Consider the following 25,633-nt stretch of genomic DNA (forward strand, 5'->3'; position numbering starts at 1 on the left):
GCTTTCAATGCCTTGGCCCAGGGCAGTTTTCACCTGGTGCTCAAGTTCTGTACAACTCTGAATACTAGAGTATTCACTAATTTGGCTGACTGCTAGCAAAGATGAAAGAAACCATCAACATGGATAAGACTGTTTCAATCCCAGTGTCATTTATCAAACAAGTTGAAGAATTTTGTTAATTTCAAAGTATTTTTCCTGTATTTCCTTCTTTTAGAGACCCTATTAGAGATCCTTGTTTAGGATCCCAGAGCAGGATATGATGTGATGAATTTCAGCTGGTGGGAAAGTCCAGCTTTCAACCACCTCTAATCTCAGCTACCTTCAGCCTCCATCACCCAACCCCTCAGACAGATTGGACACCCCAAAAATTGGACTGGGAGAGAGCCTGCTGTGCATCAGCCCTTCTGTAAGGATCGGCATATTCAGTGACCTGGGACCTGGGGAGTCCAGAGATCTGGTCCTCCTCTCCATCCACCCTTGATGCAGAACTGGTGTGAGAGGAAATTCAAGCTGAATATTTGCTGTCCTTTCTGTTCAGCTGGGACTAGTGGGAAGGTCAAACCTGTGCCCAACATCAGCTGATCTTGGTCAATGCAATCCTTAACCTAAGATCGGGGTTTATTTTCATGTACACAGTCTACTGTTGATATTTGTTCTCTATTTTTGTGTTAACAATTAAGAAAGAACCACTTTTGTGCTGCGCTAATAAAAGGGCCAGGTGTGCTGGTCGGTAAAAAAAACAACCAACCTTTTTAATCCATAAATGGCATTTTCAGGTTGTGTTAACCTAATAGTTTCATATTGCCCTGTGCTGTGTTCCCTTGTTTTTTGGGGGGGTTTTGGGAAGTGCAGCAAGGGTTTTCTCTCCAAATCTGTTCTACAGGGGATATGTTTTCACTGGGCCAGAATCCCACAGGTTTTCCAGTCATTTCTAGAGGTGAGATCTGAAGGACTACTGTGAGAAAACAAGTCTGAAACAAATCATAAAACACACATGCAGCCCCAGATCTTTGTCTTGGCCAGGGACAGCCTGTAATCCTCATAAATGCCTCCTTGCACAGATGATGTCTGGAGCTGGTCCAGGCTGAGTTCCTCAGGAAGGGGCTCAGAAACCTGTGAAGCTGAACACGGCACTTAGTTTTGGCTGGGGAATTGCAGACTTAAAAAAGCTCAGGGACTTTCCATGAAAAACTTTAAAATCGTGTTGTTAGACACAGCACCTCACATCCATACCCGTTTTACATCAGAAATACCAACACAACGCTGTGTCAGCACATCCAAGAGATGTGAATGAGGCCATGGCACTACATTTACCTCACCCAAACCCTTTCAGGTTCAGTTTGCAGTTGCTCAGCAACAGCTGCATCAACTCTGCATGAGTGGCAAAGATGCCAAGCTTAGCCTAAGGGATCAGACCAGTATGACTACATACCACAGAGGCATTTCTGGTGTTGACAAATGAGATAGCTCAGTGGCCAAACAAAAGCCAAACCTTGGTTTGGGGAAATGAGTTGCAAATCAAAGTTATGTCTGGCATTTGATCCTTTTGGCATCTACCCTTTTGGCCTCTAACACTGATGTTCCTTGTGAATAATTACGGCGTTTTTTGGTTGCTCAGGTCTGTTTTTCTCTATTAGTCTCTCTCTTTTTTTTCTTTCTTTTCAACACAGGAAGCACAGTAAACTGAAGCCATTAGTGCAACTGAGGCCCCCAACCTGGGAAAAACCTCTAAGTGAGGCTGCTGAGGGAAGCATCCCATATCTAGCAAGGCATAGAAGATTTGGTACTCAAATACCACCCTGTTCTACAGCATTTCACTCTTGCTTCAGCTGGATCTGAGACCCAAGGCAACTAGTCTTCCTCATGTGTAATGGCAAGCTTGGACATTGAACTGAAGGCAAAGTATTATGGTAGGAGGAGATGCTGAGAAGAGAGGTGTTGCCTCTTTTTTTACATTAGGTCTAGGCATCTTCAAGTTTTGCGAAATAACTGCATCTATACAAACTGAAATACTCCTGATGGTCATTCCCTATGGACTCAAATGTCAAAGGGCAAGACCTGTGTCTTCGCTATGGACTCATTTGGGGATGAGACTGTGGCTGAACACAGTCACTGTCACCAGACTTGATCTGCTTTCCTTATTCAGATGCCATGGGACTGTGCCCATCTGTGAGGACACAGCTCTGCCAGCTCCTGGCTCCTGCCGTGTGGAGGAGCCAGCCTCTTCTGCTCCCTGGAGCTGGATCCCTCCTTTCCCTGTGGGCTAAGCATTTACCCAGGGAGTTGCAAACCAAGTCCTAGATCCCTCAGCAGGTGCCTTTCTATTGGTTTTCCTGGGAATTTGTCAGTGCTTTGAAACATGCTACTGCAAGTCAACCAGAGCTGCGCTGGAGACTTCCATGCCAATGGAAACCACTTGAAGGTTCAGGGTAATGTGGTATCCATTAGAGATATCTGCTGGTGGTTCCAATCTGCAGGAGAATAAATCAACTGTATTGTCCTATAGCCCATATATCTGGAGTAAAAAGCAACTAAGTGACCGATGCATGTCATGGATCAGGCACAAAGCAATGACACAACCACCATAATAATGTAATAATGCAACAATTCTACCAGGTGGTGGATGAAAGGGGAGTGCTCTTGGGAGGGGTGAGGGTGGCATTTGTCAGCATGCCCCCTGGTAGGCAACTAAATTGTATGAGATTCCTTTCACTCTACTGAGAAACGAACTACACCCTTCTTTAATACTGTTACGTGGTAGTTTTCCAATTTCACAAGCCTGTAAGCAAACAAGGAAGTCTCTGTTAGAAGATGGGAATTCAGGTGAACCACTGCTAAACACTGATAAAAGCCTGCTTAGATGGTCCTGCACTGGAGCCAGGGTGCCTTTCTCCACTGCTCTGGCTCCAGGCTCATTGCTGTGTCTCACACCCAGGACACTGGATTGGACATCTCATTCCAGAGCTCTTATGGTGCAGGAACATTTGAGACTCTTCAACAACCTCACACCTGCTTAGCATACAAGTGTAAAAAGATAAAGTTGTCTTATGAACCATAGAAGTAATTAATTTTTCCCCAGCTTTATTATCTAACACTTTCTACTGCAACATTGTGGAGTCCCACCATATTCACTATAATACCATAACAATACACAAGCCACCTCACCTGCCCTAGACCCTAGTATAGTCCTTCTGTGTCCTCTCTATGCCTCTGTTCCCAACTGTCTCCTGTATTTGCAGCAGATCTATCCCTTTTCTCCCCACAGTGCCCCCCAATTCCTTTTTATACTGCCTGTCCCTTTCTAATATGTCAACCCTCATGTCTTTTGTCTGGCCCAGCCTGGCTGTTAGCTTGACAAAAGTCTTCAACATATAGTTAGCAATCACTTAACTGGTGTTTGACTAGCTGGACATCTTTTCTAGCTGTTGAGCAGCCAAACAAAACATACTCGTCCTTTAGGTATTTGTACTTTAGCCCAGCCTCTGACAGGAAGCATATAGGTATTTATTATCACTGAGACTACATGAAATTACAATACCTCACACAGAGAAACTGTGTGATCAGTCTAAAAGGTGATAGGGAAGGAATTAACAATCAGTGCAATATATAAGGCATACTCATGGCTAAAAACCCCCTCTTTGTCAAATTACTTTGCTTCTCCCAGTACACATGGGCTTGTCTCATAAAAAATTTATGTTTTTTATCCGGCCAGGGAACCTTTGTGGCAATGTTGTCTTCTTTTCAACAGCAAAAAGAGTGCTTCTTGTCCGAGAGCAAAGGAGGACAGCAAAGACAAATTTGATTTAACAGACAACAGGTCTGGGAGATGGATGTCTGAGTCAGAGGGAACATATATGGTGAAGATATTCATGTCTGCAAAAGTGAAAAAAGATCTGATTCACACAGGAAAAGTGCCTTTCACAGGGAATTGTACCAAAAACAAAGGTTTCTCTATAGCCAGAAGTTTCTGTTTTGCCTAGTCATTTTCTATGCAAAAGAGGAAACAGCTTACTGAGTGAATGGACTATATATATCTATATGTATATATGGACTCTCTGCAAGCTGGAATTCATAAATCCGATTTGTATTTGCCTTTCTTTGGGCTCAATTACCTCTAGCTATCCATGTGGTGACTCCACAGTTCTCATGGAGGAATTTGACCTTTGCTGTCTCATGCCTGCTGGGGATTTGCAGTGACCTGAAGGACAGCTCACTGCAAATTCAGGACAGAAAGGTCACTGGGAAGCAGCTGTATGACCAGAATGCGCTTCACCAGTGACCAGCATGATGCGTAAACGTGTTCTGACTGGGTCAAAAGGTCTCTTCACTGGAAAGGGTACACAAATCCATGAACTAAATGTACATGCAACCCACTGACAGGTACTTTGGCCAGCACACGTTAAATATATATCAGTAGTGGTTGTACAGCCCTTACTCTTTCACTTTGGGGCCTCTTACAGCTACCAAATCCTTTCTTCACCTTCATAAGCATGGAAAACACTTTGGAGGACCTGCCCGAGGTATTGTACCTTAATATCATACATGATATTTGCTGTCAAAGCAAGGCTTTTAAATCCATGTCTTCCTAAGCAAGTCTATTATCCTAACACCTACCTGTATCAGGCTTCCTTTCTCTTGTATATAAAGTGAGTACTATGTAAGTAGAGTACTAAGTGAAAGGAGCATGAGAACATAAAAAAAGGCAGTATATATATAACCCATCTCCCCGATGAAGAAAAGCTCCTGGAGCTCTTTCATTGCGCTCTCCCCTTTGCTCCAGAAGAAAATATTTTTTTGACCACAATATAGCACATCCTTTCCAACCCTAACCATTCTATGATTCTGCTACTTGTCCTGCTCTTTGGAACAGGAGTTCTGAGTCTGTACATCTTCAACACAAAAGTATCCTCCTGAATATTGGGCTTCTCTGTGTTGTTACTATTAGAATCACAGAATGGTTTGGGTTGGAAGGGAACTTAAAGCTCATCCAGTTCCAACCCCCTGCCACGGGACACCTTCCACTAGAGCAGGTTGCTCCAAGCCCCGTCCAGCCTGGCCTTGAACACTGCAAGGGATGGGGCAGCCACAGCTTCTCTGGGCAACCTGTGCCAGTGCCTCACCACCCTCACAGGGAAGAACATCTTCCTAATATCTCATCTAAATCTACCGTCTTTAAACCTTTTTGGTTTAAAACCATTCCTCCTTGTCCTGTCCCTACAGGCACTTGTAAAAGTCCCTCTCCAGATTTCTTGTTGGCCCCTTTAGGCACTGGAAGCTGCTCTAAGGTCTCCCTGGTTCCTTCTCCAGGCTTAACAAGCCCAGCTCTTTCAGCCTGTCTCCATAGCAGAGGTGCTCCAGCCCTCTGAGCATCATTGTGGCCTCCTCTGAACTTGCTCCAACAGCTTCACATCCTTCTTATATTGGGGCCCCAGAGCTGGATGCAGTACTGCAGGTGGGGTCTCTCAAGAGCAGAGCAGAGGGGAAGAATCACCTCCCTCGACCTGCTGGTAATGCTTCTTGTGATGCAGCCCAGGATGTGGTTGGTTTCTGGGCTGCAAGCACACATTGCCAGGTTGTGTAGAGCTTTTCAACAGCCAGTGCCCACAAGTCCTTCACCTCAGGGCTGCTCTTCAACCATTCTCCACCCAGCCTGTATTTATTCTTGGGATTACTTCTCTTAACAACTTTGCAGATAATCAGAATATGTGGCAATTCCTCAGCACGCTGCTTTGTATAAAATCCTTAAGCCCCTTAATACATGTTATGTATTATACAGCTTTGCAGAGCACTCCAATGCAAACACTTCTGTTTGGTAATACACCATTAAAAAGCATTTCCTTCATTGCACATTGTCAGAAGAAAGGACAGGAAAATAGGCCATTGCCTGGAGCCATCCATTTTAAACAAGGTCCAGCTAACCCAAGGAAGCTGCTTGAAGTTTCAGAAAGGGATGGGTGGGTTTCACTTTGTGGGTAGGGACTCAAAAATCCCTGGAGGAATTACTACGTGTTTTCTGGTAGGGGAAATCCAACAATCGCATGAACACAAAGGCTACCAGTTACAGACATTTCCACTTCCTCTATTGGTTTTCACAAGAGCTCAATGAGTTCTCCATCATTCTGCAGAAGTCTCTACTTTGGCCTAGGTCTCTGCACTGGGATTTCCTATCAGTTATGAAGGCCCTTGGTTGCCTATTGTCAAAAGTGCTTTTAGTACATGAAGCTTTACATAATCCCAGATAAAACATGTTAAAATCACAGTCCACTAAAGCACCTAGATCCCTAATTTAGTCATAAAAGAGCTTCAGGAAGTCTAAAGGCTGAAAGAGCAGGTCATGTATGAGGGATGTCAAATAGCTATATGTCTATCTAAGCCCAGTAATGAAGAAAAATGACCACCTCATGTAGGAAAGTAGCCAGCTATGATATGAATGTGTCAAGTATTGAAGCACATAGAAGTTTACATGTATGGTTGACACCTGGAATTATTAAAAACATGAAGCTTTGCTTTTAAATTAGATTTATCCAGCTTCAGTTTACAATGTTTGCTTTTCTCTTGAAGATTAAATAGCTATTTAGCAGTTTGTGCCTTTTCAACACAATAATTACATTACATATTATTGTAGTCATCATTCTCCTATGATGAAATTCATACAAGTGTGGTAATTAGCCTGAAAACCCCACATTTTAAACCCAAGTCACTGAAATCTAAAATAAGCCTGGGCATTGGCAGTGTATAACTGAAGTACTCTGAATACGCAAATTAATTGTTCTATCACTGCAATGAATTCCTGGTGCTTCAGGAAAAGTAGTAATGTTCAGGGGCCTTATTCATGAAATATAGTTTTAGTCGACCACTGGCTGCAGTGAGACAGGCCAGAGCATGTCATTCATTTTGGTATGAAACCATGCAGCCTCCAGCACTACTGTCAGTTCTAAATATATTACTCAAGTCAGTTGTATAATGAGACATTTCATTACTTCCTTCCTTCTCAGCACATTAAAGCAAAGCGAGTCAGGATTTGCTGTCCTCAGCATGAGCAAAGGTTAAGTCTTTGCTCTCTGCCAGGATCACCAGGACAACTGAAATATCCCTTTACTGTCCCTGTGCACATTAGAGCACTGCAGCTTACCTGATGGTCATGACACTCCTTGATGGCAGGACAGGCTTGTGAGATACCTGCTATATCATCCTTCTAGTGACCTGTGGCTTTTAATGATTTATTATTGTACTGAGATGCCCCAGCCATCTTCAGAATCCTATAGTGCTCGGGGTTAAAATTAATTTGCCATAAAAACCCAGAGCACAGGATATAGAAAAAAGATGATAGGACTCTTTCGAGGTCCTGCAAGCCTTTCTTAATCTCTAAAACAGAATAACGTAGGCACAGCTTGCATTTACTTATGCCTGCTCAACTATCAAAAGTTCATACTTTCCTCGTTCCCTCCAAAATTTCTTTCTGGCCTAAGCCCCAGCACTCTGGCAAATGGAATTGTTGGATAACGCTGTTGTTAAACCATGCCTGTTGGGTCTTATCTTGAAGTCCAAAGAGCCATTCCATTTTGCATAATAATAATGACCCATTGAATGCAACAAGGTCTTTCCACAAAGACTAGTATTCATCTCACTTCACTAGAAATTCCAACAATGTAGATACCTGCTCCTGAGCTAGTCTTTGAGGCTCTCATTAGTCAATAGAGAGAATAAGCATCTCTAGTCTGAACTGATTTAGGTACTTTCTTCTGAGCTGTTTTAGATATTTATTTAACCATTCTCTAGAATACCCACTTTTCTCCAATTCCCAGATGTGACAATCCCAGATTTTAAACTTATCTTGATGTTGAACAGCAACAGTTCTGAAACCTTGGAAATTACCATGGGGGTAGAAGTCATGTTTCACCCAGCACCAAACCCACCAGAAAACTGCAATATAAATAGGAATAAAAGTCAGGAAAATAATCCTGAACAATAAACATACTATAAGTGCTTTCTATATACTTTAAAATATGATCTCTCAGGTGCTCTCGTTTAAAGAAATAATCATTCTGTCACTCCAATAAAGGCATTGCAGCAGTATTTTTGAGCAACCTGGTCTAGTGGAAGGTGTCACTGCCCGTGGCAGGGGGGTTGGAACTGGATGACCTTAAGGTCTCTTTTAACCCAAACCATGCTTTTCTTTCATAGATGCCCCAACCATCATATTTTACTCATCCCAGCCAACAGAAGGAGATAGACAGGAATAAAACTTCCAGCTCCAGCCAGACTAAAGGAAAGGAAACTGAAAAGCCCACTGAAATGAAGTGACTGCTGTTAGATATATAGTCTAATGTTAGATATAAGGAAATACGGATGTCACTCATTAATCAAAAGCACATAAAGACAGAGTACACAGTTCTCCTTCTCTGTCCTTTTCTCTCCCTCTCTGTGCAAATAAAAAAGTATGTCAGTGAGCATGTGGGTGAGGTGTATTCAGCAGTGAAATGTCCAAATGTCCGTTCTTGTTTTTATAGTATGAACTGGATCACAATAAAGTAACTAAAAAGTGATCCTGAGTGGAGTTACCAAGTTACTAAAATAAATTCTTGTGATGTCCAGGCAGAAGGATGCTATTAGATGTAGATTCCAGAATCATATATACAACTTTCCATCTTAAGACATCCTCAGAAGGATGGTCCAGATAGATAGACTACACTCAGACCCTGAAACAAAGAGAGACTATCTGTTCTCAGCTACTTCTACATTCAGGAAGGAGAAGCTGATACTTCTAGAGAGCAATACTCATCACAGATGGCACATGCCCTGTTCCATCTGATGGGTTGATGATGGGCCACAGCACTATCGCAGTAGTGTGTTATCTTGCAAGAGCATCAGAGGTAATGCAAAGACAGGAGAGACAAAAGAAAGGAGGCCATTACAGTGTCCTTCATCTTATCACCTTAACCGGGACTGAGCCTTGGGGAACCATCCCCACCTTCCTGGGGTACAATCGTTTGGCTAGTGCATGAAAATCCCACTGCAATTGCCCCAGTGTGAGGCAACTGGGCCTGCACAGGACAGTTTGGGGGTTATTCCAGGCATGGATGTCCTTCTGGATGCATGAGCCTGCCCAGATTCCTTCTGCACCTTGACAAGAAGCCTTTATGCCATCACTGCACCACTGCAGTGTTGCTGAACACGAGCTCCATGTGCAAGAGCTCTCCTATATTAACTTGCATAGCATCTCAGCACTTCTTAGCATGAAAGGCACCATAGCCGAAAGTCTGAGAAGCACCCACACAACTGAGCTCACTGTGTATAGTGACAACTGAGGCTCTTAGAACAGTTTACCCTAGGAAAAAAAAAAAAAGTAATTTCTTTACTTCCACACCCCTGATGATCAAAAAAGTGTTTTCCTCATCTTGCAGTTGCAGCCCCCAGCAGCTCCGTTAGCACCCCCGCCCAAGTGTCTCTTGCATCCACTTTCCCCCCGCCCCACAGCAGGAAATCACTTAGAAAATATTTCCCAGTTTCCTTCCTGGCTAGAGGTCATCTTGGTGTTTCAGACCAGCAGGAATCACCATGTTCTCTGACACAACAAGCAGAGAAGGAAGATCTGCCCTGTTCATCCAACACTGCGTTTTCAGGCTTGTGTTTTTTAGCTGCAACTCCACCCCATGCTGGTGGAGAAGGGATTTGTTCCCACTGATCGCAGGAAAGGGAGGTCACGGGGTTTGCTTGCTTAAATCACCACAAGCCAAAAGGTTCTCTCTGTCGTTTACTGAGAATTGCTCACAGGCTGTTTAATTTGTTCCAAAAAGAAAAGCAAAACAAGAAACAAACCCCGAGCCCAACAACCAACAGCACACACACGGAAAAGCAGGTGTGTCTCCAGATCTTGGGAAAACAAAGAGCAGAGACTGAGGCAGGAGTTGACACTTGGATGGGAAGTTCCCTTCCCAGCATAGGAGAACAAGTTTGGAAAAAGCTCGGGCACGACCAGCGCTTGTTGTCCTACAGGTACGGATGGTGAGTGTGAAATGTGGTATCCGTTTCCTCGTGCAGTTTAGCTGTTTGGGGCAGGTGAAGGCAGATTGGAGAAATTTTCGGGGCCAGGTTGTGACATTGAGGTGTGAGCTTTGCATGAGCAGTAAACCTGCTGCACGTTCCTGCTGGGAAACCTGTGACTGGCACGTGTTTAATTTCATGGTGATTAGTTGACAGTTTTCTGTAGGATGCTTTTGGCTTTTCAGGGTATGAATTAAGCCATTCAAACATTGTCAAAGTGCTCCTGTCTGTTAGCTTGGCTAGTGAATTTTAATAGAGGCTATGGTTAATCTAGTTTAAGATCAGGGCTGCGGAGGTAAAGAGGGATGTGCATGGAAATACTGTGCTAATCTGGACTGTGTTTATTACCTCCTAGGGCATGCTACATGGTTTCAGAAAATAAACCACTTTGTTTTATGGTTACAGTGGCTGAGATTTGCAGTGCAGGTAACAGACACTGTATTTTTGTCAGCTATATAAAATGATGGGTTTGTTCCTTTTAAGAGCAATCTCTTGCATCCCCCTTCAGTTTCATATTAGGTGACACCTCTTGACAAGGGAGAGGGACTAGGGGCACCCATGGCCGCAGGCTGAGACACTGCTGTGTAATGTCTTTGAATGTCACATTTATCTTGCTTCCATTTTTTTCTACCCTTGTTTTGAGCTGGTTAAGCGAAAGCCAGTTTTATAGTGTTATGTTTGAGTGCTGGAGTGCTGTTGCCAGTGCTTGTGTCAGGCAGGATGCAGGGATGCTTTCTGATACTTTCACTTCCAACAATGCCTATAACCCCAGAAGTCCTGCTCCATCCAAACATCTCTGATGCAGCAATATCCACAGGTTGGTTAAATGATTGTGAAATGATTCAGAAAAAACACAGCTGTGGTTTGACCTTGTACAACCTTGTTTCTCTCACCCCATCAGTGAGAAAGTGATGCTCATCTGGATACGTAAGGAGCTTTCGGATTTGGAGAAGAAGGGTGTTATTGTTTGAATGCTGTAACTATGGCTTTCAGTGTCAGTTTTATGGGAGGCAATGAGCTTGTAACAGGCAAGGGAATAGCAAGGGAAAAGATGTTGGAAATTTGAAAGCCTAAGGCTGCATTTCTCCTTTCTCCATCACTTGCTTTTGCATGGCAAAAATGGCATTTCTCAACCCATAGATCTTCCTCTCATCCAGAAAATTCCTCATCTGTTTCTGTCACTTAATCTGTTTTGTGATGTCTGGGAACATTGCAGAATGAAGTGATACATAAGGAAATTTAGGGGTAAATTTTTAGCGTCTGCACAGCAGTGACACTTGACTGAACTCGGTAATGGCTCAGCCAGCTCAACAGGAACCTGGTGTGACTATTTGGCATTTGTCATTATTTAACTTCCCTAGATTCCTCTGAGTTTGCCTCCGGTGATCCAGGTTTAAAAGACAAACAAACAGAACATGCGTAGGCTCTGGGAAGATATCTTTGTCCTCATCTCCTTTATTTTTTTAACACCTCTTATACAGGCTTAATAAAGCAGTCTTTACCAAAGTCTGAATTGGAGACGTGGGAAATTCCTCAAACTAGGCAGAGCTTCCTCTTATTGTTAAAACACAAAAGAGCAGCGCAGCCTTTACTAGAGTTCCTTTTTTAACCCATTCATCTTGATCAAAAAAGCCTCCCTGCTGCTGCTACCGTTCATGACTGCAATCCACAGTTTCCCAGAAGAACCAAGGGCTTGCAGTAGGCAGGCATTGTATCATCCATGAGGACATCAGTAGCTTTGGGGCTATATTTGCACGTTGTAAATGAGATGTGCTTGAACTTGAAACTGAAATCATTTGCTGCTGGAATTCACCTCCACCTTGTGTAAGGATCATGGCTTTTTAAGAGCAAATGGGATGAATCTATAATAAAACCAAATTCCTTTCAGAAAACCATTTCCAGTTTTCCAGGAAAGAGTTTCTTAGAGCTGTGATCTCAAAGAGGGGTCTGGTTGTCATTTGTGAGATGATCCACTGTAATTGCATAATTAAACAGAGTTTATTTCTCAAATGATCCTGCATGTTGCTTAGCCTGCCCATGGGCAGTTACCACCCACCAACTAATCTGATCCAGCACCTGGTGTGTGCAGTAATGAAGCAGCAGCTTGTCCCCTTTATCTGTGTTTGACAGCATCCTGCATGGGGACTGAGCCAGTGCTGGGTGAGGGCAGAAACTGGGGTCCTATGATGGTGGCCCTAAGGGGTGGAGGGTTCAGTTTAGGGATGGGGGTAAGATGGAAGGCACAAGGTAGGTGTGCAGGAACAAGGAGCATGGGAAAGAGCTTGCAAAAGGTGATTTGCAATGGCTTGTTTCTCTCTGATAAAGGAATGATCTGCTCCATGTCTTTTTCAGGAAAGAGCAGTTCTTGCAGAACAGCTAATTCACTACAGCAGGTTGTCTAGTAATTGCAGTGCTATATTTGCATATTATAATGCTGCATCAATGAGATTTGTTAAGGAATTTTTGACTACATTTGCAGCCTTATCTGAAGGCTTGTCTGCTTATGGTGGTGGCCCATAAGAGACGTTTCACTTTGACAGCCACCCCATGACATGACATGGATGTTATAACCTTAATTCACCATCTCTGCGCTGAGGCCATATGTTTTCTCCAAACTTCAGTTTATCCCTGTGGAAGCCTGTAATGAGTTCTACCCCAAAGCCCTCCCCTCTCCATCATAACTTCCTTCCAAGCAAGCCAAACAAGATGGGTGTACTAGGTCTGCCTGGGATGGAGTTAACTTTCTCATAACCGCCCATAAGCTGCCGTGTTTGGGATTTGTGGCTAGAACAGTGTTGCTTGTACACTAATGTTTTCGCTATTGCTGAGCAGTGCTTGAATAACATCTAGGCTTTTTTTTCTTACCACTCTGCCTCTGTAGTGAGTGGTCTGGATGCTAGGAGGGGTTACAGCTGAGAAAGCTGACTCCAATTCACAAATAGGCTATTTCAAACCATACAAGACCATGTTCAGCAATAATAAATAGGGGCGGAGACAGGGTTGTCTTTCAAGGTGGCCATTGCTTGGAGAGTTTCTGCTTGTGGGAGGGGGTGAGTGATGGGCTTCACATCACTTTTTTTTCTTTCCTCTTTTTTTTCCCTTATTAACCTGTATTTATCTCAAGCTGCTACTTTTCTCACTTTTTCTCTTCCTGTTCTCTCCCCAGTCACACTGGCAGCTGGGGAGTGAGTGGCTATGTGGGTGCTTAGCTGCAGGACAGGGTCAACCCGCCACAACAGGGTATCTAAGCCCACCTTTTAGATGCTTTTGAATAAACAGAAGGTTTTTCCCAGCCCAGAAAAAACCTTTAACTGCCTTGTGTCATCTCAATCAGCTGATTTCTTTCTTTACTGTGAGGATGGTGAGGCACTGGAACAGGTTGCCCTAAGAAGTGGTAAATGCTCCACCCCTGGCAATGTTCAAGGCCAGGTTGGACAGAGCCTTGGGTGACATGGTCAAGGGTGAGGCATCCCTGCCTATGGCAGCAGGGTTGAAACTGGATGATCTTAAGGTCCTTTCCAACCCAAATGATTCTCTGATTTACACAAAATAATATTTGTTGTAGGAAGAACTCAAAGATCACCAAAAATTGACCACTCCTGACACTGAAATCCTTCCCTCTAGCTGAAAGAAGGGCTGTGTCTTGTTTGCCTTCTAGGTATTTCTACAGCTCTTGCTCTATCAGGCTATTAGTGCAAGCACTGGTGGCTTATTCCTGCCCAGGTTCTTTCTAAACACCCTGTCCCAGAACAGGGACACCTAATACCATCCCTGATTGGCAGCAGAGAACAGAAAAGCAGAGATAGCGAGGGTCTGCTTACATGGGTGGCTGCTTTCAACCCAGGTTCCACTTAAACCCACCTCAACAGGAGAGACAATGCTGTGGAAGGCCAGGTTCGGGGATGCCCGTGAGCAGCAGAGCTGTATGTATTCACCATTTATATCTTAATATGAAACATTAATTTCCAAATGCCTTCCCCAAAAGCATAATAGACCTGTGATCTAGTATGTAATTTACTGTCCTCGGAAAATCCTTAAAACAGCAGAGCTTCCCCCCATTGTCCATGCGCAGAAGAAAAGCTCTACTAGAGTTCCTGCTTCAGCTCACTCCTGTGAGCACAGGCTTGGCCCTCGACAACTATCAGACCAAGTGTGTAAAAACCATCTTCATTCCAAAGCTGTCCCTACGTGCCTTATGACAGGCTGTTCACAGCATGCCTCTTGCTCCTGAAATTGTTCTGCTGTTCATTCTTGAGAAGAAATTCTTTAAATTCCTGCATGAGGTCCCTAAAATCTGGGTTGACTGATCCTATGGCTGAGGTCCCGGATGAGCCTGTGCATGCCTTAAGTCTCACTGGCTGTAAAACAGGACTGATGGAACTTCCTTCCTTCCTTCCTTCCTCTCGCTATCCATCCTGTTTCAAGCCTACAGCTTAAAAAGTCCAATTGATGTTCATAATCACTGGCCTTTATTTCAGAAAGAACACATAAGATGTTGGAATCATAGAATCATAGAACAGTTTGGGTTGGAAGAGACCTTAAAGCTTATTCAGTCCCAGCCCCCTCCCACAGGCAGGGACACCTTCCACTAGACCAGGTTGCTCCAAGCCCCGTCCAACCTGGCCTTGAACACTGCCAGGGATGGGGCAGCCACAACTTCTCTGGGCAACCTGTGCCCATGTCTCACCACCCTCACAGGGAAGAATTTCTTCCTAATATCTAATCTAAATCTCCCCTCTGGCAGGTTAAAGCCATTCCCCCTTGTCCTGTCGCTACTTGTTCTTATCAAATGTCCCTCTCCAGATTTCTTGTTGGCCCCTTTAGGCACTGGAAGCTGCTCTAAGGTCTCCGCGGAGCTTTCTCTTCCCCAGGCTGAGCCACTCCAATTCTCTCAGCCTGTCTTCATCATGGAGGTATTCTATGCTATTAATGAAAATCTGCCGCAAAAGGTGCATGCTTTTTTCCTAAATGCCTTATTTCTGGACAGCCTTGCAATGGTGGTTCCAGTACTATCTCAGCGTCATATACCAAACTCAGCGAAGGCCTAATCCATCTGACAGAAGTTAAGGGAGGCTTCTCTTGTCCCTAGTGTAAGTGCAGATGCTTTTGAGGGTGTTGAAGCAGAAGAGATGCCTACTGAAGTAAGACTTAGATTGCCTGTACCATCAGCAAAGAGAAATAAGAGTGCCCCTGAAGATTTGCTGTGGGAGATGCCACCAAAGTTAAGCACCAACCTCATCCCATTGAGGGCAGAGGAGCTGAAGAATATTCCTGATCTTGAAATGTGCATTTTACCTTAGGCCACACTAGGATAAGGAGAAACGTGCAACAGTAACACTGCAGCATAAGAGCCTGGAGCTGTTCCATCTCTCAGGGCAGGGCTCACCTACATGTGCCTGAACTCTCCTTTTCCCTCTAAAAGGCATTCTAGACTTTGCTGCTGACTGGGAACAACCCCTGGCCGATGCTGTTCTTTGAATCCTTTCTGTGCATCTTGGCACTGGCATTAACTGAGGCAGGGAACAGGCTAACTATTGACAAGGTCTCCTAGAAAAACAGGGCAGAAAGAGACCTCAGCAGGTCATCTACTCCAGCCCTACATCTCATGGCAGGTGTTTGTTTAAGCTCTCCAAAGGCAACCTGGGACATGAGAAGTGCCACTCTGCTACACAGGTTGGTGTTGGATCGCATGAGCAAACCTGCCATCAGGTACAAGTTGTCTTTGCATTGCTGTGCTTTTACACCATGTGAGCCCAACATGCACCACAGGTGTTCACAAGTGTGATGTTATTTTGAACCAGGCCAAGCATTCATCTGAAGTCTAATGTTCCTTAAAGTCTTCTGAACATTAGTAAAACAAACTAGTCCCCTCTGTGTTGATGATGTTCTGTCTTTATCTCACACCTGATGCCAGTGATGAAGATGAAAGAGCTCTGGTGATTTTGAAAACATTATAGACAAGTGTAGCTTCAATTCTTTATGCGAAAGGTGGATGCTATTTTGTACTTCTACATTTTTGTTGCTAGGTGTCACAGGCCAGGCCTTCAGGCAGGAAACTCCTGCTGTCCAGAGAGGGATTATACCAACTCCAAATGGCTGACACCTACACAACTTGCAGTAGCTTCGTATACAGCCAGCTGTGCTTGCATCAATAACAGGAAAAAAATCAAGAGGTTAATAAAATGAAACGAGCAGGAAGCATGCAGTCATCAGGCTCTCTAGTACTTCAGTCTATAGAAGTAACCCGTGGCTGGCCTGACTTAGGGATCTAATCCAAAACTCATCGAAGCCCATGGAAATTCTGCTTCAATGGATGTTGTTAGACCTCACTCTTTGCTGTATTGATATGGGAGTACATGGAGAGTTCCACCTTCCCTGTACTTGGTGCTGAGCTCCAAATCTCTTGCTTCATTACTGCTATCTGTGACATAGGCCTGCCACTAGTAACTCCGCATGCTCCAAAAAGGATGAAGAGAAGAAGGGAAATTTCATGGTTACATCCTTACTCCCATCCTAGCCATCAGACCAAATGTATGCTGTCATGTGCTTTCCCACAGCCAGTTAAAACATATGGTGCTCAGCACCATGCAAAGAGCTGGAATAGCAGAGCGGAGCTCATTGTTTTCCATTTTCTTTCTTTTTTTCTTTCCTTTATTTTTCTTTTTTCTTTGTTCTTTCTACAAAACTCCAACACAAAGGTCAGGCAGGAGCCATTAGCTGGAGTTGAGAAAAACCTCCCAAACGGAGTTAAGGAAGAAATGCCAGGAAGAAAGCAAGAATTGGGTAGGGCTTTCTTTTTCCAATGAAGCGATGATTTAAATGCCTTTTTCACTTTGGTTTCAGCTACCTCTATTTTCAGCCTGGCATATTAATGTCCCACATGGCATGGGGAGCATTCATCCCTTCACTTATGAGTACCACAACATCTGTTTGCACACAAGTAGCTCACAAAAAATTGAAATTGCCCCTGAAAACAAAACCTCTGCTCAATTCCTGCAGATCCCTTAGTATACGAGCTAGCTCAGCCTCCTGCACTACGCTAGGCACAAAGCCGGAATAACACAGTTCCTCAAATATCACAGAGAAAGTATCTCACAGCCTGTTTATTGCTTGTTCAAATTCTTATCACTCGAGTGGTTTGGTTTGGAGTCCTTGATTAATTTGTGTTTATTTTATTTTTGTTCTCATGCAGATGTGTTATCTAAGGTCAGTGCAACTTCCCCTGTCCCCCCTTTCCCTTCTAGCCAACACTCCAATGAAATATTGTTGTGCCTGGGTGTGTTTTTCTTAAAGTCATTGTGTGTTTTATGTCTGAAACAAACATTGTCTGATCATCCAACTTATTACGCACTACCCAAAGGTCATGTTTTATGCACAGAAGAGAAAGCTCTTCTGTTGTGCCTGAGGAATAACAAACTGGATGGTCACTGAAAACAAGCGCTTTAGCCCCAGAGACTGAGTCTCTGAAAAAATGCTCAGTGGCTGTTTGAGAAGGGTAAACCAGGGCTCAGATGCTATAAGTTACTGAGCATCTGTAGAGCTTGACTGTCTTGTGCCAACCACGTATGTCGTCCCTTCACACCTTCTAATCTTTGGCAGCTCCTGGTTCCTCTTTCCATGTGCCCTTCACTTCCACAGATCTCACAGCACCATAGGCCTTTCACCCTAAACGCCTGAAGGGAGACAGAGCTACTTAGGCCACAGGACAATGCCAGCATGGGAACAAGTGAGCTTAATTAATTTCAGAAAGAGATACAGCCCAATTAGAAAGATGCAGAGCAGAACAAGTATCAAAGAGGTGGGAGGACTGCTGTGCTAGAATGACATCGGTGACTGATGGGGAATGTAAAAGTGATGTATGCTGCTATGAGGCCATGGAGCAAGTGTGCCATCCAGTTTGGTAATTAAGAACCTAATGAGTGGTAGATTCAAAGCAAGCAAAGGAGATTTAGACCTCCTTGCTCCTGGACATCATGTATGTTGGACACTCTCCTAGGTTTCCTTATGGTTTACTTCATTTTGTGTAAGCTTAATAGACTATTATGGGCAGTTAAACACCAAGGTCCTGTGTTTGCCTCCAGAATTCCTGTACTTCTGATAGGCAGAAGGGGAAAGAACATTCTGGAGATCTGCTGCTACATGCTCACTTTGCTTTTGTAAAATTCTTCCCTAGGGCCCCTGCTATAGCCCATGTTGGATAAGAAGCAACTGGGCTAGAGGATACTTGCATCCAACCAAGTGCAATTCTGCTTATGACATTAAGCAACCAGTACCCTTTAGAAAGGTTGGGGGGAGGTCCCTCAGTGTGCACAAAGGAGTAAAACTACAGAACTACCTGCTTTTACAATGAGGCTTGACAGACCTCTACAGGAGAATAAAGGAGGCCAACAACACAATGGGGTCATAGCCTCAGTGACCCAGGCTGTGTATTATAGACCTAGGAGAGGGCCAAGAGCTGAGGCTATGGACTAATATTCACTTCATAAAGAACTCTGCTAGTTGAAGACATGTTGCAGCTACAGAGTTGTTTGTTATCCTCTTCCTACTGGTGCCTAAGGTGTGTCCGTCTCTACTTCTGCACAAAAAGAGCCATGTTACCAGACACAGAATAGAGAGAAGTTTCAGCCAACAGGAATAAAATACCTGTATCTGGGATGGCTGCATGAGGATGGATAGCTCTATCTCCAGAAATGCTTGTTTCAACTTACACTTCTACATTCCCTCACCAAAGAAACCATTCCAGGGTGGGTGTTTCTTTAGTTCCTCTCATCAGTTATTTATAGGCATTGATTAGATCCCCCTGTGCCTTTCCTTTCCCAGGATAAACAGCCACATCTCTCTCAGCCTCTCCTGGTATAATAGATGCTCCAGCCCCTTAGACATCTTTGTGGCTTTTTGCTGGACTCACACCAGCATGTCTATGTCTCTCTCATACTGGGGAGCCTGGGAACTGGACACTGTGCTTCAGATATATCCAGAACCAGTAAATCTTCTCGTCATTAAGTCTGATATCATATTAGAAATGTTGTCCTAAAGAATCTAAAAAGAAGATATGGCTGGGCATGGTAAGAGAAGCTACCAAATGTGTCTGCCAGTAAGAGACGAGGGTGGAAATCAGGAAGTCAGACAGAAGGATAAGGTGGAATAAGCCAGGCACCACTGAGTGAACAGGGGTTACCTGAGCTAGAGAACCCATGTAATGAGCAATAAGCCTGCAAGAGTGTCTATAGGAGCAGCTTGGTCACCAGACATGAGCTACCAAACTCTGCTGCAAGTGTGGGAGCTTCCCAGACAAGTCACCTGTAGAGCTAGCCCGCAGCTGGGACAGTGCTAATGTCCTGCTAAATACAGCAGACTGTTTCTTGCCTTCCTCCTTCCCTGAGTTAATGCTTAGCCAATAATGGCTGCAGTTAACGCTTATTTCCCCTCGCTACAAGAAGGACATTGAGGTGCTGGAGCGTGTCCAGGAAAGGGCAACAAAGCTGGTGAAGGGTCTGGAGGATAAGTCTTATGAGGAATGGCTGAGAGAACTGGGGTTGTTTAGTCTGGAGAAGATAAGGCTCAGGGGAGACCTTATCACTCTCTACAACTACCTGAAAGCAGGTTGTAGTGAGGTGGGGGTCAGTCTCTTCTCCCAAGTAACAAGTGATAGGACAAGAAGTAACAGCCTCAAGGTGTGCCAGGGGAGGTTTAGATTGGATATTAGGAAAAATTTCTTCACCAAAAGGGTAATCAGACATTGGAACAGGCTGCCCAGGGAAGTGGTGTAATCACTGTCCCTGGAAGTGTTCAAAAACCGTGTAGATGAGGCCCTCAGTGATACGGTTTAGTGGTGGTCTCGGCAGTCCTGGGGTAATGATTGGACTTGATGATCTTAAAGGTCTTTTCCAACCTAGTTGATTCTGTGATTCTATGATTCTATTCATGTCAGAATACCCTCACTTATCCAGCAGATTGCTGTTCTCCACTGACAAGCAGTATGTCCAACTGTGAACTACTGCGGGAGGGCTAGGACGATGTTCCAGGGCTGGCTGGCATTGTCCAGAGTATGTTGAAATGCTCATGAAAAGTTCTGTAGGCTTCTCTCCTAGCATTAGGAGTGCTTGAAGGATCTGATAATTTGGCCGTTCAGCTGGGCAGAACTGGAGTTGTTTAGTCTGAAGAAGAGAAGGGTCGGGTGGGACCTTATTGCTCTCTACAACTACTGGAAAGGAGGATGGAGCCAGGAGGCAGCTGGTCTCTTCTGCCAAGTAACAAGTGATAGAACAAGAGGTAATGGCCTCAAGGTATGCCAGGGGAGGTTTAGATTGGATATTAGGAAATATTTCTTCACAAAGAGGGTGACCAGTTACTGGAAGAGGCTGTCCAGGGAAGTGGTGGAATGACCATGCCTGGAAGTGTTCAAATACTGTGTAGATGAGGCCCTTAGTGACATGGTTTAGTGGTGGTCTTGGCAGTGACAGGGTAATGGTTGGACTTGATGATCTTAAAGGTCTTTTCCAAACTAGTCAATTCTATGATTCTGTTATCTGGTTGAGTGGTTCCTATTTCAGCTACTGTGCCTTGCAAACATGAGTCTTGCAGAGCTATTTTTTTTCTTGCAGGAAGCCCTGCTTGGTCATGCTGTGATTTAAGCCTGATCTGCAGGTAGCTGGACTTAATTATTTTCATTTTCCATGTAGACTATTTCAGTATGTTAAAAGGTCATCACCAATTCACGGGAAGGCTCACAGAGGAATAGAAGAATTTAAAGTCATAGGTCAAGAGAGAAAAGTATATTCTTAGTAAATAAGGATGGAAAATGTGACTTGATGTAGAAAAGGATGTGAACCAGAGCCCCTCTCTGGAAGTGTCATTTTGGGGAAACTCTTGATAAGGCTGTAGATACAGTTCACCTCCTCTGTGCTTAAACCAGTGGAAATGTTGTGCTGGAGACATCCAGAAAGGAATTCCTGAACTTGTCTAAGATAGAATCATAGAATCATTTAGGTTGGAATATACCTTTAATATCATCTAGTTCAGCTGTTAACCCAGCACTGCCATCCACCACTAAACCATGTCCATAAGTGCCGTTTATACACATGTTTTAAATACCTCCAGGGATGGTGACTCAAACACTTCCATCGGCAGCCTGTTCAATTCTTGACAGCCCTTTTGGTGAGGAAATTTTTCCTAATATCTCCTGGCACAGCATGAGGCCATTTCCTATTGCCCTATCGCTTGTTACTTGGGAGAAGAGACCGACCCCCACCTTGCTACATCCTGCTTTCAGGTAGCTGTAGAGAGCGATAAGGTCTCCTATGAGCCTCCTTTTCTTCAGGCTAAACAACCCCAGTTCCCTCAGCTACTCCTCACAGGATCTGTGCTTCAGACCCTTCACTAGCTCCATGCCCTTCTCTGGACCCACTTCAGAACTTCAATATCTCTCTTGTAGTGAGGGGCACAGAACTGAACATAGTATTTGAGATGCAAGCTCACCAGTGCCCAGTACAGGGGGATGGTCACTGCCCTAGTCAGTCCAGAGTTCTGAGTTCACAGATACGGTGGTCTTGCATGTCTCCTCTGAATCTCTTTGAGCTCATTCATTGCACAGAAATTGAAGCTGTGTAAAGAAACAGAGGTAATTGGAAGAGGTCAATAAACCATCTACCTGGTGCCCCCTTTTATGCAATTTTATTGCCTGTTCTTAAAACCTTCCAGTGAAGAGAACTTTGCAGCTGCCCTGGGTAGCCTTACTCAGTGATTCTAACCTTTACAATTATGCATTTTCCATAATCACCCACATATTTAACTTTGCATAGGATTGCGTGATTCCACACCATCCTTCATGCAGCTGTTGCTGTGAACATTTATATCAGTCCTTTACCAAGTGACAGACAAGTTATTGTGTCCTTACCTGAGTCTTGTCCTGTCTATACCCAACAACCTGCAACCTATTCACAAAGTCGTATTCTGCTTATGTCTTAGCATTCACCTGGCTCTCCTTTGGATGCTCCCTGATACAGCAACATCCAGACACAGCACTCCAGCCAAGGCATCAACAGCATCAAGTAGAGCACTTTTGTTACCTTCCAGGACTTAAATTAAAAATACTTCAGAATTAGATAAGCCTTATTTGCAACATCATCTTGCTGAGTGGATTTAGGTAACAATTTGCTAGGACTTCATCCAGAAGACTGTGGTCGGCAAAACTATATAAAGTCATGTGAGAGAGATAATAAATGAAGCCTCAGACGTTGCCAGATTCATCCCCAAGCATTTTATCTCAAAGTAATCTGCCTGTTAGTTCAAATATGCTCACGATTCACTCTGTCCTTCCATTTCTAAAACACATCTCTCTGAGAGGCTGACCATGCAAAATTCAGACTCCAAAATAGTAAGAACAGCAAATAGTGTAAGAACCTGCAGTAATGCATCCAGCTTCTGAGAGATTTTGCCATCTATTTTCTGAGTCTGGGATACAACCTGAGTTTAACCCCAGGCTTTTCCACAGACATTGCATGAGCTCAGTGAATCACTGCTTCACACACATTGCTGTGGAAAGAAATTCCATTGATAAACCAGCTGTGATCAAGCACCGTAGGGACAAGGGCCCCACTGTTATTTGGACAGATGGTCTCTGCTTGTGCAGTGGGTTCATGGCTCCAGATTATGTTCAAGGTAAAAACATCAGTAACACATCAGAGTTTCCCCTGGTTTCTGGGATTTTCCTGATCTTCCCCACCTTTCAGAGAGCTATCAGAGCCATAGGTCTGCATCTCTGCAGCTTCTCCAAGGGCATCAATGCACGTCCCTAATGCCTTCCAGGTCCAGCCCACAGAAAGCATACTGCCAGCATGTATAGGAAAACTTGAGGGTTTTCCTCTCTTCTTATTTAAATCAAAGCACACAGACATTTTGCCATAGCTGCAAAACATGATTTTACTGCTTTCAGTCCTCAAACACCTTCTTTTGTTAGAAGAAAGCAGGTGAGTAATAGCAGTAGAACAAGTTAGTCCACTTGATAAACTAATCTGCAGGTAAGAACCTGAAGGACTTAGATCAGTGCAGGGGAAAATTATGAGTACTACCTGATAAATGGCATCAGGAAATATCTCCTCTTAAAATGCCTTGTGGGTTTTCTGCAGTGGCATCTCTGGTAATAACATATTCAGCTAGTTATACAAGTTCCTGTGTCTTGGTTTCCCTCTGAGTGAGTAGACAGGGCTGTAGTAGAAAACAGAGGATGTTTAAGATGGATTTATTTAGAAGATCTTTAACTTGAATCAACTGAGAAGGTAAAACAGATTATACACCCAGGTATCTTCTTTATTTTCTAAAAGATATGTGATTCTAACTATTGTGCTGGGTGCATTTATAAGAGGGTGTAATTATTTTGCAACATTCATGGAAAAGAGAAACTTACAGAAAAAGTAAAGGGAAGGTCATGTAGATCACCTCTGTCCTGGGTTAAAATGGCAATTTGCTATTTACCTCCAGGAACCTTCTGCACTTAAAAGTTAACTTTAAACAACATTTTTCAGCCTGAATGCTGTGGAGAAGAGATTTAGTAGTGAACCCTGGCTTCTGTAGCTCTCTGGGTCTTTATAAGTGGAAAGTATTTATTGCCTCCCAGGAGACAGTTTGTATGAGAAATGATGAATGTGTCCCCATATCTTCTGTTTCACCAACTGAAGGTAGATAGATACTTTAAGAAATTGCTCACTGAAAAGTTTACAGCCATTCTTTTTCTTAATGAAAAGAGAAATGAACAAGGGGAACAGCCACATTACTTCAGAAGAACATTAATATTTCCCCCCATTTGCAATTTGATATTTGTTTGTTAGTTTTCTGGCTTTCTAATACTGGTTTGGGATTTGGGTACTTTTAAATAGCTATCAAAGCCTGAGTAGCAGCATAGTTCTCAATTAACAGGGCGTTTGGTCTCAGCTACATGGTTGCACAAAGGGTGCATTTGAAAATAGAGGCTGACCCACAATGTTTGAATATGAATGCAAGTTTGTGCACAGTCCAAGAGATACATGCAAAACTGTAGCAGATGCTGTGCAACCGCATAATAAATTTTGTTTAATGACTTTTTCCTTTCTATTATCTGTTCTGTCAACCCGTTATGAATGAAATACAAGTTCTTTGTACAGATTAAGCTAATGTACCATATGCTGAGAGCATACGCAACATATACAAAACTATCAGTAATCTTTCTTTTGTTAGTGTTTCTACTAGTAAATCATGTCACTATCTCAAGGACTTGTGTCACAGCTTGTAACTTGGCAATGTTTCCTTTTTGATCCCTTTTGATCCATCTTGGTTTTGGGATTAGCCAGATCCATGGAAGTTTGAGGTTGTCAGAAGTGGATAATGTCTTCAAAACAGCAAAATAGTCTCTTTTGTAGAATGCTGGATATAGTGATGGACATGCTCAGGAAACTTAAGAAACTTTTCCCTCCTTCTCTCCTCGCCCCTTCCCACCCCCCAATTCTGACAGCCATTCATCCATTGAATTAAAAAAATATATATCCTGAAACAGTCTTCTTTTTAATGGATTTTAGGGTGGGGTGGGAAGATAATCTGAATCAGTGAGATGTCTTGCTTTCTGGTTATTCCTACATAGGAACATAAGAGCAGCCATGCTGGGTCAGCTCAAATGTCCAGATACCACAGAAGGGTTTTAGGTTTTTGGGGGGTTTTTGTAGGTTTTTGCCACCCTCCCTCCCTTTTTTTTTTTTTTGTTTGCCCCCTCTGTTGCTACCCCAGAATATCTTAAAATTAATTTTTCTTTTTCAATTGCATCTCATAATTCCACTGACATTTCTTCAGACCCCATTTTCTGAGCAGTAGTAGTCAGCTCAGAGCCCATCACAGAATACATAATATCAGGATCATTTCTCTCTTCCTTACACTTATCAGTGCTGAATTCCCTGGATTTCATCACTCAGTCACTCAGTAGTCTTTGATCCCCATGCAGATCTGCACAGGCAGACTTTGCTTTTCTTAGTCTCAGTCATTTGAAGTTTTCCACAGTGTTGTATCACTAATCACTGACTTTTCCACATCACTTGAGAACCGAGGGTAAGACACAGGCTTACACACACATTCCTGCAGAGCGCTGGTGATGACATCTCTCTATTGGAAGAGCAAATAATTTCCTCCTACTTTTTTCCCCTGTCTTTTAGTCAGTATCCAGGTGAAGTCTCACTGCAGATGAATCTCTTCAAGAACCACCTTTGGTGAGAAACACTGACATATCCCTGCTGGATATCTGCATCGGAGATATCGAGTATATTGCTTGGCTCTAAGCTCATTGCTGTTCTCTATCCATTCACAAGGTGAGACCTCAGGTTATATTAATATTTTAATTTTCTGTCATGGGTTCTTCTTAGCAGAAAAGTCACAGTGAAGTGCCCTGTCTGCTTGGGAGCCCCAGCTCTGATATGCAACATGGTGGCAATAGGTAGTCATTGCCAATGTTCATTATCGTCTCAGGAGGTGCTGATTTTTCTGCTTTCTCCTGGTGATTCACAGCCTTTCAAAGCCTGAGCTTGTGTGAACAGCCTTTTCAATACAGAAAAATCATAACTGTACAAAAGCT

The 25,633-nt window shown here is 43.5% G+C and overlaps 1 protein-coding gene and 1 long non-coding RNA gene across 3 annotated transcripts in view; one reads left to right on the plus strand and one right to left on the minus strand.

Moving 5' to 3' along the window:
- Nucleotides 1-534: 534 nt before the first annotated feature.
- On the minus strand, nt 535-15,727 carry LOC115609343. Its single transcript, XR_003991824.1, has 3 exons — nt 15,716-15,727; nt 14,664-14,668; nt 535-787 (listed from the first exon to the last, which is right to left on the minus strand). It is a non-coding gene; the product is annotated as an uncharacterized LOC115609343 (long non-coding RNA).
- Nucleotides 9,681-25,633, plus strand: part of ADGRF5 (adhesion G protein-coupled receptor F5) — a 46,187-nt gene continuing 30,234 nt past the window's right edge. The window contains exons 1-2 of one of the 2 annotated variants that reach the window (XM_030489421.1): nt 9,681-9,996; nt 25,218-25,370. The gene's annotated coding sequence lies outside the window, so the exon portion shown is untranslated. Of the gene's footprint in view, nt 10,006-25,217; nt 25,371-25,633 lie in introns of both variants that reach the window. The other variant, XM_030489422.1, reaches the window with a different exon arrangement.

The sequence above is a fragment of the Strigops habroptila genome, chromosome 6, assembly GCF_004027225.2.
Source record: "Strigops habroptila isolate Jane chromosome 6, bStrHab1.2.pri, whole genome shotgun sequence".
Classification (NCBI taxonomy): Eukaryota; Metazoa; Chordata; class Aves; order Psittaciformes; family Psittacidae; genus Strigops; species Strigops habroptila.